Here is a 6,000-nt window from a genome sequence, read left to right as displayed (position 1 = left end):
GAAGGATTATTCTTGGAAGGAGACCTTGGAGCTACTTCCTGTGATAATGAGGTCTTTGGAAGGAGAAGAGATGGAATAAAATCTGAGCTATTGATTTTAGACCGTGCTCAGCTGTGAGACAAAGATGTCATAAACATTGCTAACACTTTACACCTATTAGTGGATAAGGAAACACTTGAAAGATTTTACTTTTGCTGAGAGTGCCCAAAAGGTAAATTCGTTTCTTAAAGTGGTCCAAGTTCTATTGGATCGACTCCTTTTTAAGGTTGTTTGGAAGCAAATTTGTTTCCTTTGTATAATAATTAAGGTGATTAAGTCTTTGGCCTCATTATAAATTCAGTTCTCAGAACAGTTTGTTCCTAAGTAAATTGCAATGCTGCTTTCTATTTAATTTTCTAGAAAAATGAAATCCAATGGAAATGTCCTCACTAGTATTTATTTGTTATTACATTGCAATTAATGGAAATATATAGTTATTACTCTCCCCCCACCCCAGGGTATTTTGATGCTATGGAAATTACTCAGGATGTTTTCTGATAAAATAAAATAACAGAGCAACAATCTTATCTAGGTTTTCTCAGGTTTGTCTTGCAAAATTAGCCATCAGGATATATCTACCAAAATAGAACACTACATATACAACAAAATGGTAATCCTTGAACTGTGGTTCACAGCAAAAGGTGCACAGAAAGCTGTACAGAAAGTATTTTCTCACCCAGTTTTTAGTGACATTCTTGGCTATAAAAACCTGAATTTATAAAAGAAAGTAATTATTGTTGACATATTGCTGTGCAAATTTGGGAGAGACTACTGGATAAACACCGGAAAAGGCAACTAATTTTGTTTTGTTACCAAGAATGGAGCCAATTTGTTAAAAAATGTGCCTGGTTATAATAAATTAATGATCAACAATTAGAAAATAAACATCTATACAAATAGAACTTTTTACTTGGAAAGTTTTGGCACTGTCATGTGCAGGAATACAAACATTAACCTTTGCAAACGAGGAAAGAATTCACACAAAAAACTGCAGTTAGTAGAGGCAGAACCCCTGAGGCACCTTTGACAAGCCACCTGCCCTAGAAGCTTTAAGGAAGGCCTCAGAGACAGAATTTAATGGAATAAAAAATATTTTAAAAAGAAAACACACCTCTACCAAAGACATTTCCCCCATTTTAGAAATACAAGTTGTTCCCCCCAAAATGTATACACATTTTAACCGCTGATAGCTCAATTTTGAAAATGAAATGTATTTTAATATACACTGCTTTTATAATTATTCACAGTGTGTGTATACATTTGGGGGGGGACACCCTACATATTATTAAATGCTATTTGCTTTTGTATAGCATTATTGTACCAAATTCACCTCCTTATTTTTAACTAGCTTACCAAGACTATATATAAGTGAACATCTGCATGAGGGGTCAGGAGAGGGGTCAAAGATTAGATTCAATTACTATCTCTTTTGCTGCTATAAAGTTTTATGGCTTCATGACAAAAAGCCAGTATTTATCTAGCGCTTACTCTGTGCCAGGAACTGACTTTAGTACTTTGTAAAGTAATCTGCAATGCTCCAGGGTTATACTGGATAAAAAAAGAAATTAAAAAATGGCTCTAAATCAGAAGAAAATTTTGATAAGTAAGTTCTAGAGTTCATGTTTTAACTAGAAAATGCCTTATCTTTATGGCCCCAGTACTCTGAGGGATAGGGGATCTCATCTTTGAATCAGGGACTCCTGATTATCCCACAGTACCCATTCTTTTCATCTCTAGCAGCTGGCACTTCGCTGCTTAGAATAAAGACTGCATTTCTCATTGTTCCTTCCAGCTAGCTATGGCCATGTGACTAAGTTCTGGCCAATGGAATAGAAGTAGATATATTATTGAGTAACTTGCAGGCACCTGCTTTATGAGGCAACATAAATGCTTTTGTTAGATGATCAGATTGCACTATTTTTGTTGCCTCTTTGGGAAGAGACTTTTGTACTATGAAGGAACCCATTATGCTAAATAATATCTGTATGTCCCACAATAATACAGTATGACAGACAACCAGATATTTCTGCATTTCATATTTTTTAAAAAGGTGAAAAAATAGGAAGAAGAAAGTTGAAGTCAAGCTATTAAATCAATAAATTGAAGTAAACAGATAGGACATGAAGTAGTAAAGAAGTAGATATTAGAAATGGAACAGATCACAAAAGTCTGTGTTGATCTTTGAGTCACTGAAGAATTGATAGATCACTATGCTAAAGCAAAGAATGCATGTTCTTATATGTAGCAGTCCTGTTTGTTTATGAATTCAGTTTTCTGAATTATCAAGGTCATCTATACTTGCTTAGAAAGAACAACTCACATTTTAATATGTCTCACTGCCATGACATTTATTTTCTGACATAGTGTCTAAATTTTGTTGTTAATCCTCACCTGAGGATATGCTTTTATTAAAAACTGATTTTAAGAGAGAGAAAGAAACATGGATTGGTTGCCTCCCGTACAGGTCCTGACCAGGTATTGAACTCCCGAGCTAGGTATGTGTCCTGACTAGGAATCGAACCTGCAACCTTTTGGTATATGGGACAACACTCCAACCAACTGAACCACCTGGCCAGGGCTCATATTGTCTAAAATTTCTCCTATCCATTATAGGATTCATTTTCAAAACTAGAGTGGATCCATTAAAACCTCCTCTCTCTCTCTCTCTCTCTCTCTCTCGCTCTCTCTCTCTCCCTCTCTCTCCTTTTCACTTCCGTAGGTAAGGATTTCCTTCTCTCCTATCTGGCTAAGACTGCCAGTATCTTGGCTCAGCTCAAGTGTCTCTCTGGGAGTCCATCCTTCCCAGAAACTGGATTTAGACACTCCACTGCGGCTCCAGCCCACAGTGCGTATCTCCACCAATGCATTTATTCCTCAGTGCAGTGGCTTTGTCTCCCCCTCTCTCCTCTGCTGCACTATAAGCTCCTTGAAGTCAGGGACTATGTCCTTCATCTCCGTATTTCTAGATCCTAGCAAAGATGCATAAATTCTTTTTTAAACATTTTTTTCAGACTTGAGATTCAAAAAATCTCAAACACATTTTTCTTTAATACACTTTAAAGTTAAATTTACTGAGGAGTAACACATATATAGTGAAATTAACTTTAAAAATTGTACAGTTTGCCCTAGCAGGTTTGGTTCAGTGGATAAAGCGTCAGCCTGCGGACTGGAGGGTCCCGAGTTCGATTCTGGTCAAGGTCACATGCCCGGGTTGCAAGCTTGATCCCCAATAGGGGGTGCGCAGGAGGCAGCTGATCAATGATTCTCTCTCATCATTGATGTTTCTATCGCTCTCTCCCTTCCTCTCTGAAATCAATAAACATATATTTTAAAAAATTGTACAGTTTGATGAATTTTGGCAAATGTGTAAAGTCCTGTAACCACACCACAATAATGATATAGGACATTTCCATCATCCCGCCAAGGTCTACTAATATTTGCTCCTTTGCAGTCAATCTACTCTTCCCTAGCCCCTGGAGACCACTGCTCTAACTTCTGTCTCTATAGTTTTTCCAGTGCTAGACTGTCATATAAATGGAATCATATGTGGTGTATATTCCTTTGTGTCTACCTTTTTCCATGGAGCATAGTAGTCCGAATTCCATTCATGCTGCACATATGAATAGTTTTTACCTATTCATGTCTAAGTATATTATGTCTAAGTAGTTTGCTATTCTTATATGCATGGTCTAAAAGTATTTATCCATTTGATGGACATTATAGTTGTTTTCAGTTTTTGACTATTATGGATAATGCTACTATAAACATTCATCTACAGTTCTTTATATGAACATATATTTTCATTTTTCCTGGATAATATATAGGAGTGAGATTCTGGGTTGTATGGTAAGTATGGGTTTGACTCTATAATAAAATGCTCACCTTTTACAAAGCAATTGTACTAATTTATACTCTACCAGCAATGTATGCATTTTTCAGTTTATTAGTGCTTTTAAAATGACTATCAAAGGCTAGTTGTATTAGGTTTTTGATTTTGTACTTGTCAGATATTACTAAGTTAAAAAAATAAATGGATAGGTGCTCAGAGGTTTAGCTTATTTTGGATGCTAGAGTAGAAAAATGTTGAATAAGACCCATTCCTCCCCAAACAATTCACCCACTGTTTTAGTTAGCAATACTTGAAATGCCTTCTTGGCAGTGTCATTCCATGCCCCGCCCCCAGTATTATGTTAGAATTCAAAGGCCCCAGGAAGCTGATCTGATAGGGTCGCTCTATCAAGGCTTATCAGGACCATTTTGCAAAGGTCTAGCTAAGAGTCAGGTGGGGCAGCCATTCTGAGAATGGACAGTCCCAGTCCAGGGACGAGCATAAGACAGGAGGAACACACTGCCCTGCCGAGGGAGAGAACAGCAAGTGGCCAGCAACCAGGTGGGAAGGGGCCTTGAGCAAGAAGACCGTTACTCCTCCGCCAGCTGTAGTCATAGATCCACGTGGCTTTAAGCAAGTCATGTAACCTCCTGTTTACACATCAGCATTTTATTTTTTTGTCTGGGATGCTGAGGAAACAATATGAACTCTACCAGGGTCAAATGATTGTCGTGGGCATTGCATTGAGACATATTGTGAAGTGCAATATACATACTTCATGAAGGTCCTTTTTCATTCGGTCAATTTTTAAATTGCGTTTCTGCCCTTTAATTCTCTTCTGTCAAGTCTTCTTTTGACTTTTACTCTATACCTCCTGTGTCAGTGGTGTCCCCTTTCGGATTCATTTAATCTCTTTCCCTGCCGCTTTAAAACACCCTACCCACTTTAGGGCAGGTAATCTGTGCCACTTTCATAAATCCCTTTCCACTCCAGTTCATCTTAGACCGAGAGAACAAAATTGTGAGGTTTTAGATGCGACTGGGACATGCCGTTCAGGTTCTGTGATATGTCAAAAAATACTCAAATTGCATTTCGATGAACTCAAAGTGTGGTTCTAGGAAACCTGAGATGCTAGAAGGAGCCTTCTTCATTTTTGAGGGATATAGTTATCCTTCTGTGACTTTTCTGTTGTCTCTAAGACAAGCACAAGCATCTTTTTGCAAGAGAAGTTCAGTCATAGTCATTTATAAAACGCCTACATTTTCCTGGAAATGTTCCTATATCCCCTTTCTATTTATAACTGCATTTGTTTTGCCTTCTCTGTGTTCCAGCATAATGTTTGTTTATAAAAAAGATGTCATGTAATCCTTCCAATGCCCCCTATGATAGGAGAGATGAAATGAAATTTTAATGGGGTAAATGGCTCTCCAGGGAAAACACATGTCTCTGCCATGATGTCATCAGATGATGGTTCCATGGCCCCATTGTTCTCTGGGGACCTGCTGTTTCCATCAGCTGTCTAGCTCACTGGATGGTTTTTCTTTCAAGTAAAGCCATCTCAGAATTATGCTAAGTGTGAGGGCCAGGAGTGAAGAGGAGCTAAGGAATTTCTGAAGACAGCTGTCCGTGCAAAGGAGATTCCTTTGTACTTGGCAGCTAGTTCTCCAGACCGAATGGCATGAGTCAAAGTTTCAATTAAAGTCTTGTTAAGGCTAATGTCAGTTACTATTTGACACCTTGAATAGGGCTTGGCTTGCTTTTTAGCTACCAAGTGCCCAGCACAGATGTCCACTGGAATGCTATCTGTCAGTGGTAGAGTCTGCTGGTCATTCTCCATCATCCTTCTCTCCTTCCTCAGAATCATAGAGCCTTGGCGTTTTAGATGGGCACATGGGTGACCAGAATAAACTACACTGTCATGCCACCTTTGCAGTTAGATGTGCCCATGTGATTAAATTCTGGCCAATGAGATATAATCACAATCATCAAAGAGCAGCTTGTGGGAACCTTCCACAGAAGACGACAAAGATCACCATGTGACCCCCCCCCCCGCCCCGCCTCAATCTTTTTGTTTGTCCTCTGCTTTTTCCTTCTGGATGACATTTTTAGGTCATGTCTTAAGCTGGAGCAAC

Source organism: Myotis lucifugus, unplaced genomic scaffold (genome assembly GCF_000147115.1).
Source record: "Myotis lucifugus unplaced genomic scaffold, Myoluc2.0 scaffold_59, whole genome shotgun sequence".
Lineage (NCBI taxonomy): Eukaryota > Metazoa > Chordata > Mammalia > Chiroptera > Vespertilionidae > Myotis > Myotis lucifugus.
This window is presented reverse-complemented; position numbering follows the sequence as displayed.